Here is a 15,360-nt window from a genome sequence, read left to right as displayed (position 1 = left end):
CAATAGATTAATTGCTATAAATATTCCCAATAATTTGTGCTAGAAAATTAAACATTAAATATATTCAGATAACCAAAGATACTTTGATAAGACTTCAAGATGGTTTAAAAATTGAAAAATTATTTGTGGGAATGTCTTGCAAAAAGCAATAAGAACAACAATGTTCAAGGCAAATAACAAAAACCTGGGAAAATAAGAATATTTTGTGCAGATAAAAGGAATGTAATGCAAAGATGATGTAACAGATATATAACTTATGTGCTAGAAGACATAGTCATCAAATACCAAAATATATACACTAACAACTACAGAAATAATGAGCTTTGAAACATTATACCATTGTCAACTTATGACAGATTGAATAAATATTAAAAGGAATAAAAGCTTTGAAAAATATAAATATGAATAAATGCAGAAATTTACATATACATACATGTCCTTATACCATTTGAAAAGAAAATACAGGTTGTTTTCAAACATCCATGGGATATTTTTTAATCTGACCACTTATTCAGTATGTGTGATAAAGTTTTAAGCAAAAAAATTATATTCTCAACCCCAGTGAAATAAAACTAGAAATAATACAAATGTTTAAGCAAAATTAAAACAAAACTGGAAATTCCCTTTAAAAATATTGGATCAAAGAGTAAATAAAAGTTAATTACAACCCACTTTAGAAATAATTAGAGTAAGTATATTTATATCAATGCCAACAAAATATAGACCCAGCAGTAATAAAACATGTAAGGCTGTAAATAAACTGGAGATACTTAAAATGAATTAATTAAGCAAGCAGCCTGAGGAGTCATAAAGTAAAAGAATGTATACAACAAAAGGCTGAAGAAGGTAGAAAAGGCATATAAGTAGAAATAACGAAAAAAGAAAATATTAAAATTGGCTTCCCAGCCAAACCAAAAAGTGACAAGAACTTGGAGTCTTTATTTAGAATAAGTAAAATTTTATAATTAGAAGTGAAAATAGGAATATCCAAACAGTTGTAAGAATTTTTCAAAGGACAAGCATATAAACAGCATTTTTCATCCATCCAACTGGCAAAGTTGGAAAAATAATTCTTAGAATTGGCTAGAGAATTGGTTATGTTACTAGTGAAATATAAAGTTGAAACACCATATCTGGACAGAAGTGTTTCACTATGTATCAAGTGACTTAAAAATATTCTTACTCTTCTATGCAGTAATCACATGCTAATTTATGCTATGAGAGATATTAAAAACTTTGGATGATTTATGTTTTTATAGTACCTCCATATGTTGGAACATTAAGGAGCTGTTAAAAATTGCTTTTGAAGATTATTTAATGGCATGGTAAACCCACCCTATAATGTCTGGAGCAAAAGAGAAGGATATAAAAGTAAACATGTAGTATGAAACTCATTCAGCAAAAAGCAAAATATGGGTGATAACACCCTTAAATGTTACCTATAATTATTTCTGTATAGTTTATTATTGGTTACTTAAATATTTCCCTGGTGGTTCAGGCAGCAAAGAATCTGCCTGCAATGTAGGGGACCTGGGTTCGATCCCTGACTCAGGAAGAACCCTGGAGAAGGTAATGGCTACCCACTTCAGTATTCTTGCCTGGAGAGTTCCATGGAAAGAGGAGCCTGACAGGCTATAGTCCATGGGGTCACAAAGAGTCAGACATGACTGGCATTTTCACTTTTTAAATATTTTCTGTATGTTTTACTGTAGTTTCCAAGTTTATGATGATGAGAATAAATTCTTTTATAATTAAAATAAATTATTTTAATTTAAAAGATTTCTGGACAAGATAGCACTTTGAATTTAATGCTCAATACTTATTCCTCAAAATACCATTAAAAATAAAATTTTAGCTGAAATTTCAAATACTAAAACATGTCTGTACCTGCATTTGTCTTTTAATTCTGCATAACAAAGGAAACCATAACAAAATGAAAAGATAACCCACAGAATGGGAGAAAATGTTTGCAAATGATGCAACTAACAAGGGATTAGTCTCCAAAATTTACTAACAGCACATGTGGCTCAATATCTGAAAAACAAACAACCCTATTACACAATGGGCAGAAGACCCATTTTTTTTGGAGAAATAGACATTTCTCCAAATAAGACACATAAATGGCGAAGAGGCATATGAAAAGATGCTCAACCTCACTAATTATTTGAGAAATGCAAATCAAAACTACAATGAGATATCACCACAAGTCAGTCAGAATGGCCACCGTCAAAAAATCTACAAACAATAAATGCTGGAGAGGATATGGAGAAAAGAGAACCCTCCTACACTGCAGTGGGGATGTAAATTGGTACAGTCGCTATGAAGAACAGTATGCTGCTGCTGCTGCTAAGCTGCTTCAGTCGTGTCCAACTCTGTGCGACCCCATAGTCGGCAGCCCACCAGGCTCCCCCGTCCCTGGGATTCTCCAGGCAAGAACACTGGAGTGGGTTGCCATTTCCTTCTCCAATGCATGAAAGTGACAAGGGAAAGTGAAGTCGCTCAGTTGTGTCTGACTCTTAGTGACCCATAGACTGCAGCCTACCAGGCTCCTCTGTCCATGGGATTTTCCAGGCAAGAGTACTGGAGTGGGGTGCCATTGCTATAGTGGTTCCTAAAAAAGTAAAAATAGAGCTACCGTATGATCCAGAAATCCCATTCCTGGGCATACATCTGGAGGAAAACATGATTTGAAAAGATACGTGCACCCCAGAGTTCACTGCAGCACTGTTTATAATAGCCAAGACATGGAATCAACCCAAATGTCTATCGACAGATGGATGGATTAGGAAGATGTGGTACATACATACAATTGAGTATTACTCAGCCATTAAACAGAATGAAATAATGCCATCTTCAGCAACATGGATGGACCTGGAGATTCATACTAAATGAAGTGAATCTGTCAGAGAAAGACAAATATATGGGCCAGGGGCGGTGGCCGGGAGGACCAACCTCAGGTCCAAGGAGCCGTGGCTGCGCGGGCGCAGGAGGGCCTAGAGGAGCTATCCCACGTTGAAGGTCAGGAAGGGCGGCGGTGAGGAGATACCCCTCGTCCAAGGTAAGGAGCAATGGCTGCGCTTTGCTGGAGCAGCCGTGAAGAGATACCCCACGTCCAAGGTAAGAGAAACCCAAGTAAGATGGTAGGGGTTGGAAAAGGGCATCAGAGGGCAAACACACTGAAACCATACTCACAGAAAACTAGTCAATCTAATCACACTAGGACCACAGCCTTGTCTAACTCAATGAAACTAAGCCATGCACGTGGGGCAACCCAAGATGGGCAGGTCATGGTGGAGAGATCTGACTGAATGTGGTCCACTGGAGAAGGGAATGGCAAACCACTTCAGTATTCTTGCCTTGAGAATCCCATGAACAGTATGAAAAGGCAAAATGATAGGATACTGAAAGAGAAACTCCCCAGGTCAGTAGGTGCCCAATATGCTACTGGAGATCCGTGGAGAAATAACTCCAGAAAGAATGAAGGGATGGAGCCAAAGCAAAAAGAATACCCAGCTATGGATGTGACTGGTGATAGAAGCAAGGTCCGATGCTGTAAACAGCAATATTGCATAGAAACCTGGAATGTCAGGTCCATGAATCAAGGCAAATTGGAAGTGGTCAAACAAGAGATGGCAAGAGTGAATGTCGACATTCTAGGAATCAGCAAACTGAAATGGACTGGAATGGGTGAATTTAACTCAGATGACCATTATATCTACTACTGTGGGCAGGAATCCCTCAGAAGAAATGGAGTAGCCATCATGGTCAACAAGAGTCCGAAATGGAGTAGCCATCATGGTCAACAAAAGAGTCCGAAATGCAGTACTTGGATGCAATCTCAAAAACAACAGAATGATCTCTGTTCGTTTCCAAGGCAAACCATTCAATATCACAGTAATCCAAGTCTATGCCCCAACCAGTAATGCTGAAGAAGCTGAAGTTGAATGGTTCTATGAAGACCTACAAGACCTTTTAGAACTAACACCCAAAAAAGATGTCCTTTTCATTATAGGGGACTGGAATGCAAAAGTAGGAAGTCAAGAAACACCTGGAGTAACAGGCAAATTTGGCCTTGGGATACGGAATGAAGCAGGGCAAAGACTAAAAGTGTTTTGCCAAGAAAATGCACTGGTCATAACAAACACCCTCTTTCAACAACACAAGAAAGACTCTATACATGGACATCACCAGATGGTCAACACCGAAATCAGATTAATTATATTCTTTGCAGCCAAAGATGGAGAAGCTCTATACAGTCAGCAAAAACAAGACCAGGAGCTGACTGTGGCTCAGACCATGAACTCCTTATTGCCAAATTCAGACTGAAATTGAAGAAAGTAGGGAAAACCACTAGGCCATTCAGGTATGACCTAAATCAAATCCCTTATGATTATACAGTGGAAGTGAGAAATAGATTTAAGGGCCTAGATCTGATAGATAGAGTGCCTGATGAACTATGGAATGAGGTTCGTGACATTGTACAGGAGACAGGGATCAAGACCATCCCCATGGAAAAGAAATGCAAAAAAGCAAAATGACTGTCTGGGGAGGCCTTACAAATAGCTGTGAAAAGAAGAGAAGCAAAAAGCAAAGGAGAAAAGGAAAGATATAAACATCTGAATGCAGAGGTCCAAAGAATAGCAAGAGGAAATAAGAAAGCCTTCTTCAGCGATCAATGTAAAGAAATAGAGGAAAACAGTAGAATGGGAAAGACTAGAGATCTCTTCAAGAAAATTAGAGATACCAAAGGAACATTTTATGCAAAGATGGGCTCTATAAAGGACAGAAATGGTATGGACCTAAGAGAAGCAGAAGATATTAAGAAGAGATGGCAAGAATACACAGAAGAACTGTACAAAAAAGATCTTCACGACCCAGATAATCACGATGGTGTGATCACTGACCTAGAGCCAGATATCCTGGAATGTGAAGTCAAGTGGGCCTTAGAAAGCATCACTATGAACAAAGCTAGTGGAGGTGATGGAATTCCAGTTGAGCTATTCCAAATCCTGAAAGATGATGCTGTGAAAGTGCTGCACTCAATATGGCAGCAAATTTGGAAAACTCAGCAGTGGCCACAGGACTGGACAAGGTCAGTTTTCATTCCAATCCCAAAGAAAGACAATGCCAAAGAATGCTCAAACTACTGCACAATTGCACTCATCTCACACGCTAGTAAAGTAATGCTCAAAATTCTCCAAGACAGGCTTCAGCGATATATGAACCCTGAACTTCCTGATGTTCAAGCTGGACTTAGAAAAGGCAGAGGAACCAGAGATCAAATTGCCAACATCTGCTAGATCATGGAAAAAGCAAGAGAGTTCCAGAAAATCATCTATTTCTGCTTTATTGACTATGCCAAAGCCTTTGACTGTGTGGATCACAATAAACTGTAGAAAATTCTGAAAGAGATGGGAATACCAGACCACCTGATCTGCCTCTTGAGAAATTTTTATGCAGGTCAGGAAGCAACAGTTAGAACTGGACATGGAACAACAGACTGGTTCCAAATAGAAAAAGGAGTACGTCAAGGCTGTACATTGTACCCTGTTTATTTAACTTATATGCAGAGTACATCATGAGAAACGCTGGACTGGAAGAAACACAAGCTGGACTCAAGATTGCCGGGAGAAATATCAATAACCTCAGATATGCAGATGACACCACCCTTATGGCAGAAAGTGAACAGGAACTAAAAAGCCTCTTGATGAAAGTGAAAGTGAAGAGTGAAAAAGTTGTCTTAAAGCTCAACATTCAGAAAATGAAGATCACGGCATCTGGTGCCATCACTTCATGGGAAATAGATGGGGAAACAGTGGAAACAGTGTCAGACTTTATTTTTCTGGGCTCCCAAATCACTGCAGATGGTGACTGCAGCCATGAAATTAAAAGACGCTTACTCCTTGGAAGGAAAGTTATGACCAACCTAGACAGCATATTCAAAAGCAGAGACATTACTTTGCCAACAAAGGTTCGTCTAGTCAAGGCTATGGTTTTTCCTGTGGTCATGTATGGATGTGAGAGTTGGACTGTGAAGAAGGCTGAGCACAGAAGAATTGATGCTTTTGAACTGTGGTGCTGGAGAAGACTCTTGAGAGTCCCTTGGACTGCAAGGAGATCCAACCAGTCCATTCTGAAGGAGATCAGCCCTGGGATTTCTTTGGAAGGAATGATGCTAAAGCTGAAACTCCAGTACTTTGGCCACCTCATGTGAAGAGCTGATTCATTGGAAAAGACTCTGATGCTGGGAGGGATTGGGGGCAGGAGGAGAAGGGGACGACAGAGGATGAGATGGCTGGATGGCATCACTGACTCGATGGACGTGAGTCTCAGTGAACTCTGGGAGTTGGTGATGGACACGGAGGCCTGGCGTGCTGCGATTCATGGGGTCGCAAAGAGTTGGATACGACTGAGCAACTGATCTGATCTGATTATGTGGAATCTTAAAAAAAAGGATACAAATGAACTTCCTTAAAAAACAAAAACAGACTCATGGACTTACAGAATGAATTTATGGTTACCGAGAGAAAGGTATGGGTAAGAGTTAGGTTGGGAATTTAGGACTGACATGAACACACTGCTATATTTAAAATAGACAACCAATAAGGACCTACTGTATAGCACAGGGAACTCTGCTCAATATTCTATAATAACCTAAATAGGAAAAAAATTGAAAAATAAATACATGTATATGTATAACTGAATCATTTAACTATACATCTGAAACTAATAAAGCATTGTTTATCAACTATGTTCCAATATTAAAAAAAAAGCAATATCTTTTTTTAAAAAAGGATATCTGTACCCAATGCAAGATAAAATTCTCCATATACAAGAAAAGTATTGAAACAGACAGCAGGAAGCAAACGCTGGTACTATGGGGCTGTTGAACTCAATATCTAGAAATGGAGGCAATGAGAAGGTTCAGATTCAGGGTCCCCACTCAGAATCATAGCATGAAACTGGTAGCTGGTAAGATCTTCCAACCTATAGCGGGTGGGAGGGGACTGAGAAATGACAGGCCTGTGGATTATTAAACCTTGTACATGTGACACAGGAAGGAGCAGAGCATCTCACAGAAGTCAGATTTGTGACAAGTTACTAATTACTGGATCTACAATATCCCCCATACCACAATAGGACAGGAATACCATCCTGCTAATATAAAATCTGATTCTGGCCCGAGATTTCCAGGCAGCCACATGGAAGATATACTGTAAATCTATAATGCGTGATAGATACTGAAGGTAATTTTTTTTTTCTTTAAGGTAACTTCCACTCTACGACCCAGGGATCAAACCCGGGCTTCCTGCACTGCAAGTGGACTCTTTCCTGTCTAAGCCACCAGGGAAGCCTCCTACATCAGCCAGTAAACTAAAATTCAAATCCAATGAGAAAAAAAGCACCAGGAAGATACTCAATAAAATAAACAACTAGAGGATGCTTTGATTCCTGGAAAAACAAAACAAAACAAGACATAGTCATCTATAAATAGTCATAAAATAATGATATAAAGAAATAAAATCTTTTAAAATTTGTTGTTCTTTAGTTACTAAGTTATGTCTGGCTCTTTTGTGACCCCGCAGACTGTAGCCAGCCAGGCTCCTGTGTCCATGGGATTTCCAGGCAAGAATACTGGAGTGGGTTGCCATTTCCTCCTCCAGGGGATCTTCCCGATGCAGGAATCAAACCGCATCTCATGCATTGGCAGGTGGATTCTTGATCACTGAGCCACCAGGTGAAGCCCATCTTTTTAAATAAGAAAGTATTAAAATGAAGCAGATAAAAATTGAGAAAAAATGAGTAACAAAATAATCCATTAGAAATTAGAAGCTAGAAACAATGTAATGGATATCTCAAAATGCTGTAAATGGAATAAGTGGGAGAGTTTCTATAGTTAAAAGGAAAATTGGCAAACTGGAAGATAGTACTGAGGAAATCATTCTGAATGCAGCACTGAAACATAATGAGGTTAAAACAAGAAATTAAGAGGTACAAAGTCTTCAGCTTATACCTAATTGTATTTTTCAGAACTAGGCAACAGAGAAAATACTGGGAAACAATTTCAGGACGTAACAAAGGAAAATTTTCCTAAGCTGAAGTAAGTCCTATGTGCTCATACTTGAGGCACACATCAGTTGCTGAGTATAATAAGTAAAGACAAATATACAGCTGGACATTTGCAATAAAACAGCAAAACAAGTCTGTTCAATGGGCTGTGAGTAGAAGTGACATGTGTTAGTCCCCAGGCAAGTATAAAAAGATAGGTATGAGTTGTCCAGAAACTCTCCTGAAGCTCAAGCTGCCTGTTTTGGAGATGAAAACAGTCTGGATCTGTGGGTTACCATATGGATGGCAGGTGCCTGGCGAGTCACAAAAGACATAGCTGACTTTGCTTAAGACGCGTTATATTAGCTCACTGAGTGTTTGTCAGTAGCTTAACTTGACAGAACAGCTTATGGGAAGCACATAGATGTGGCTACAGAACATTAGGAAGAACCTAAATGTAGAAGATTAAGCAGCACAGCTAGCGATACTGACATAAAAGGTATCTATAGAACTCTCATCCCAAGTAATAGATGTTTTCCCCCAGTTATTCAGCTAATGTCTACTGAGCTTTTACACTAGTCTATCTTGAGGTATATCAGTGAATGAAAGAGTCAAATCCTTGCTTTTATGGAGTTCCCATTCTAGTAAGGGAAGAAAATAAGTGATATAAAAGGGGGAAAAAAGTGATTAGAGAGTGGGATATTTTGGAGTGCTAGATGGCTGGATGGCATCACTGACTCGATGGACATGAGTCTGAGTCAACTCCGGGAGTTGGTGATGGACAGGGAGGCCTGGCGTGCTGCGATTCATGGGGTCACAAAGAGTCAGACATGACTGAGCGACTGAACTGACTGATATGAAACAGGGTACTCAGAAAAGGCATTTCTGATAAGACCTTGGATAGAGACCTGCAAGAAGTAAGGAAGCAGCACATGTAAATGTCAGACAGATGAACCTCCAGCCGAGGGCAAAGTGCTACACAGTCAATGGCCAAGTCCTGAGCAGCCGTATGGGACTCAGAGAAAGCACGGAAAAGACTGCCATAAAAGAAAAGGGATCCGAGATTATGGAACTCTATCATGGGGATATCTGGAAACCCAAGGCAAAAACTGCGGATCTTACTCTGAAAAAAAAAATTAAGAAGTCTTTGGAGGGTTTTGAGTAGACGAGTATTGAGATTTGATTTATATACTTAAAGGACCATTCCAGCTGCTGTTAGCTAAACACAGAATCTGTTTACTTGGGTGGAAGCCGTTCAGTAGTCACAACAATAGACAGACAATGTTATGGTACCGGCTATGAAAGTGGTTTCAGGAGGCAGATGTAGGCTATATTCTGAAGAAAAAGCCAACTGAATATATGCAACATTGGTGTGAAAAAAAAATGGAGTAAAAGATGGCTGTACAGGTTTCGGCTAAAAGGACAGGGCAAAAAGCAGTGTTACCATTTTCTGAGATGAGCAAGGCTGTGGAAGAGCACGTTTGAAAGGCAATGAAAACAAAACCAGATACATTATTTTCAAACATACATCATACAGTTACAAAAATTTGCCATGTTTGAGGGTACCCATGAACTTTCCAGAATTTTCAGAGTATCACACAGATGTCCCTGACTGCATGCAACTGAATTCGAAATTAATAAAAAAAGATAGGAAGGACATCATGATGTAGAGACAAGAAAAGCAAACTTTATAAATGATTTATGGGTCAGAGAGAAAGCTGTAATGAAAATTACAAAATATTTAGATTTATATACAAATGTAAAAGAGCTGTGTCACACACTGTGTCACATGATAAATACATACATGCATATATATATATATATATATATATGAACGTGCATTACAGCCTTGGCACAATAGCAAAAATTTGGAAATGACCACCTGTACAGGAATGACTAAACGGCATTGAACTGATATTACAGAATGCTGCATGGCAGTTAAAATGAACTCTAGGTACATACATCAGTAGGGCTTCCCTCGTGGCTCAATGGTAAAGAATCTGCCTGCAATGCGGGAGACCTGAGTTTGATCTCTGGGTCAGGAGAAGGAAATGGCAACCCACTATAGGATTCTTGCCTGGCGGAGAATTCCATGGATGGAGGAGCCTGGCGGGCTCCTGTTCATGGGGCTGCAAAGAGCTGGACACGACTGAGCAACTAACACACACACACATCTATTTCAACACAGATAGTTCTCAAAAACACAATGTTAATCAAACAAAAACAAGGGGACCAAAGATACAGTGTAACACTCTTCAGATCATTTTAAAGATACTAAACCAACACCCCAGACTGTCTGTGGATGTGTAAATACCTATGAAGTGAAAGGATAAAAATGGACTCAATGCACACAAAAAGGATGACAGTATTTGCTTTAGGGGAGCAGTGTGAGAACAGGATGAGTGGGAGGAATGTGATAGATTTCTTTTCTTTCTAAATATTTTATTTCTTAATAATAAAAAATTATCTGAAGTAAATATGATAAAATGTTAACACTTTTCCATAATCAGTGGCGAGACCATGAGTTAACATTCCTTACATTTTCTCCATATTTTTTTTATTTAAAAAGTACATAATGAAAAAGCAAATACAATCTTTCATTGCTTCTCTCAGCTCCAGTTGTCACTAGCCTGTCCTTTGGAATATACCAAGTCTACAACTTGATCCTTGACAGGACTGGAATAAGATATTATCCAAGGAGGGACTCTGACTCAAACTTCTCCCTCTGTGTAGTCTCACCCATCTGGGTTGTTGAACTTATTTCCTGGAGAACAAATCCCATCTACATTTTCAAGGCTTTCCCAACGGGCAGTTGGAATGATATAAACTATAACATGGCTGTGATTAACTCTGGCAAATGAAAAATTTACTGCTGTACATGTGTCCTGAGTTTGGGTAACAGACAAATAAACATCTGTGACGACCTGCATCTGCAGGGTCAGAAGCAAACGGACCTCTGAGGGGTGTCAGAGCCATGAAGAATGTTAACGCTTCAGAATTAGAACCTGTTCTTGCCAAGATCCTGAAGCAGAAAGGGACTGTGCTGGTTAGATACCAGCAGAGACCTTTTCTAAAAGCAAGCAGGACAACTAGAAATATTATCATCACCTTTCAGGAGAAAGGAGAAAAACTGACAACAGCAACTGCTGTGATGCCAGCTTTATGGTCTTAATTGCTCACAAGTCCCAGGAATAAATTATCCTATTTCAACCACCAAGTCATGAACAAAGGTAAGCATTTCTGGAATAGTGAATGACTTGAGATCACCATATCTCCCCTAGGTTCCTTGAGAAGATGACTTCTGTGTTACTCCACCAAGAATTTCCCACAGTGCTTTGCCCTGTGCGTTGGCCTTAGTAGGTACACTGTACACATAGGGGGAATGTGTATATATATTCACACACAGCCCGTTATACATGGTATATATGTATTTATTGATACATTATATATATCTAATATATATACACCCACATACATACATACTGATCAGTAATTTTTTCTCCTTCTTGTCCTCACCATTTTATAGAGTTTGGCCTTTGGGCAGGAGGAGAAGGGGACGACAGAGGATGAGACGGTTGGATGGCATCACTGACTTGATTGAGTCTGAGTGACCTCCGGGAGTTGGTGATGGACAGGGAGGCCTGGCGTGCTGCGCTTCCTGGGGTCACAAAGAGTCGGACACGACTGAGCAACTGAACTGAACTCAACTGAACTGAATATTATTCACCATCTTGAATTCCAAAACTCGAGTCTCTAAAAGACTCTTTCATTCTCTTTCACTATGTGATGAGGCGAGCTCTGAGTTGAGAGCACCCTAAGCTCATGCTTGGCCAGATGGGTGAGCACACCCAAGAATCAGAATACAGATTCTTGGGGTCAAGGAGTACCAGATGGCATAGAAAGGATTTCTAAGCAGGCTGTGCTACAGATCTTTGAGTAAGTTACTCAGAAAACTGGGTTTTTATTGCCCTCAAAAAATAAGGAAGTTTGAGTCTACTCTCAGATTCTCCTGGCCCTTGAGGTCTGTCACCTCCACAGCCCTGAGTTCAGTCTCAGGGCCCAGGCCCATTTCTCATTTCTACCATAAGCTTTGCAATTTCTGTCAAATAACATCTCCTCTTTCGGCTTTGTTCTGAGCAAGCACTTTGTACTCATATGCTGGGCTGAGCTGGGGAAAGGCCTTGAAATAAAGAAATGAAAGTAATTGCCTTTTAAGATAGAAAGAGCTTACCATTAGGTTCCAATTAGATGCAAGTAATCTCTGCTAGAGAAAATCCCCACCTCTCAACTCCTTTTTCTATAAAGCTGCCATTTGTCACAGAGGAAGGGCAGAGACAAACACTCTGCTCAGAGTCACTGGAAAAAAGTTTTGGTTTCACGGAACTGGAAACCAGAGGCCTGAGAAGAACTATCCACTCTGCAGCAGTGTTAGATGCCAACAAAGGGACCATCCACTCAGCCTTCCACTTGTACTTTATTTCATCCACGTAGAAGACGTACAGTTTCCATTAGCCCATCCTCAACGGGATCTCTCCTTTCTCTGTGATGTAAATCATCCAGCCGAGGCCTATTACAGGCAAGGCTTTCTCAATCAGCAACAGGATTTATGCCGCATTCCCCAAAGTCAGGTTTAACTCAGTCTTTTATTTTCCTGTGCTTTACAAAGTATTAAGAACCATGATTGAATTAGAAAGCTGTTTAATGAAATAAAAACCAAGAGAAGAAGCCAGGATAAACCCCAAAGGTGAAGATTAAATTAGTTAATTTTAATTTCTAAGTGCTCACAGAAGCAGTCAGTTACCTATTTAAAAAGAGTTTGAATATTCTGGCATCCAATGAAGACAGCCTATAAAATGCCAACATATCACCTTATGACCTGTGACAGGTTAAAAACCTAGACAGCTGATAGTGATAAGTACATGAAAAATTCCACCTACCACATCTAGAGGAAGCAAATCTGTGGCTGCAACCTAAGTGTGGATAAAACACTTTAAGCTCTACACTATATTGTACTGATGGCTGGCAAAGTGATATTGAAGATGGTTTCATCTGTTAAGTTCCCCTAGTGTTTCTCAATATTATACAGGCTATTACAAATATCACGACTTTGTGCATTTCCCATCCCAGAATCCCAAAACTAACTACTAGAATCCAGTTGGCAAAGCACTGAACTAAAACTACAAATTCTGCACAAGAGCCTAGATTCCACTCAGAACACTTAAAAAAAAAAAAATTGAAGTATAGTTGATTTACAATGTTTCAGGTGTACAAAGTGATTCAGTTATATATGTACATGTTATTTTACAGAGTATTTTCTATTATAGGTTATTACAAGGTGCTGAGTATAGTTCCTTGTGCTACACAGTATGTCCTTGTTGTTTATTTTATATCTATTAATTGCAAACTCCCAATTTATTCCTCCCCTTCCCCCTTTGATAACCATAAATTTGTTTTCTTCTTTTTCTTTTTTTTTTTTTTCTTTTTTTTACAAATGCAGAATACTTTTGAGCATCACTCAAAGATGTGATGTAGAAATTAGGGTCAAGGGCAATGGACCATCAATGAAAGGAAGCATATTATCTAGCTTAAAAGGTAAGCATTTTAAAAAGAGAACTAGCAAGAGAATGCAAAATAGAAAGACCCTTAAACCAAACAAATACGGGCCTGTCAGGTTTAGTACTTGGAAATGCACACAACTGCCGTGGTTGAACTAAGGTCAGGTCCTAGGACACTTGTATCTTTCATGATTCTAACAAGTAGAAGCTGGCATGATATTGTTGAAAGAATACTGGATTAGGGATGAAGTCACCAAAATCATAAGATTTTGATTGACTCCATAGCTAACTATACCTTGTCCATGCTTTCTGCCTCAATTTCTTCATCTATTAAAATGTTAGATGAGTTCACCATCATAGTTTCTGCAAATTTTGAAGTCAAACAATTTTGAGACCTAAGTGAGAGAAATCTTCACTTGTATTCACCCAGATAAGGAAAGAAACATCATAATAAAGGAAGGAAGACTGTATCTTCCTTCCAAAAATAAAATTTTTTACCTTAAAACAGAAAACCAAACACAGAACCTAGTCATCTCATGAGACTTGCTTCAGAAACTCAGCAAAAAACACTTAGAAATATTTCTAAGAATTCCTAAAAACAGAAATCAGCTGATGGTAAAGATAAAAAAGGTCTTAGATATAATTTAGTTTACCCTCCCACTTTAAGGTGAAGAATATAAGCCTCTAAAAGGGAAAGCAAGGTTGTGAGAAAAGATGTAAAATGCTAGATGGCTCTCCCCCAGGTTCAAGCACTTTTGCTTTGGTTACGTTGCTATGACAGATCATGGTATTTTCTTATAAGACCAAAGCATAGCTCTAATGATCAGATCACAAATTAACTCTGTACGCTAAGCTAGAAATACTTGCAGGATAATAACCTTATGCTAATTTTTAGGTAATGCATGGATATGGGATTTTTACCCAAGCAATTGAATGAAAGATACATACTTATTTAAATCAGTGCTTTTCCTGTACACTGTCCATTGACATTTGAGAATTGCACTCCAAAATGTTTCTGTGTGTTCAAGGCAGAGATAGACTATCTGGCAAACAGGAATGTAGCTGCCATGATCAAGAAAACTCTGCTTCAGTAAGCATGGCACACACAAACCTCACTTTTTTCTTTTTCTTAAAAAAATTAAGAAAAGTTTTTAAAGAGCAGTTTAAGGTTCACAGCAAAATTGAGAGGAAGGTATGAAGATTTTCACTAAACCCCCTGCCCTGACAGATGCATTGCCTCCCCCATTTATCAACATCCCCCACCAGACTGGTACCTTTGTTCCAAAACTGATGAACCTGCACTGACACGTCATAAGCACTTGAAGGCCACAGTTTACACTCGGGTTACCTGTTCGTGCTGTACCTTCTGTGAGTTTTGGCGGATGTAAAATTGCATGGATCCATTATTATGGTATCATATGGAGAATTTTCATTTTCCTTAAGATCCTCTGTACTCGGCTTACCTATTCTTCCTTTGGATGCCCAGCCACAGATCTTTTCAACTGTCTCCACAGCTTTGCCTTATCCAGAATGTCATCTAGTTGAAATCATACAGTATGTAGCCTTGTCGTGTTGGCTTCCTTCATTTAGCGATGCACATTTAAGTTTCCTGAATGTCTTTTCATGGCTTGACAGTTCATTTCCGTTTAGCGCTGAATAATGTTGCATTGTCTGAACGCGCTAAAGTTTATACATCCATTCCCCTACTGAGAGACATTTTGGTTGCATTTAAGTTTTGGGAATTGAATAAATCTGC

The 15,360-nt window shown here is 39.0% G+C and overlaps 1 protein-coding gene across 1 annotated transcript in view; it reads right to left on the bottom strand.

The window, feature by feature from the left end:
* LRMDA (leucine rich melanocyte differentiation associated) overlaps positions 1-15,360 on the bottom strand; it is a gene marked incomplete at its 5' end in the record, with an annotated part of 1,193,353 nt that overhangs the window by 101,088 nt on the left and 1,076,905 nt on the right. The window lies entirely within an intron of this gene.

The sequence above is a fragment of the Bubalus bubalis genome, chromosome 4 (assembly GCF_019923935.1).
Source record: "Bubalus bubalis isolate 160015118507 breed Murrah chromosome 4, NDDB_SH_1, whole genome shotgun sequence".
Lineage (NCBI taxonomy): Eukaryota > Metazoa > Chordata > Mammalia > Artiodactyla > Bovidae > Bubalus > Bubalus bubalis.
This window is presented reverse-complemented; position numbering and strand designations above follow the sequence as displayed.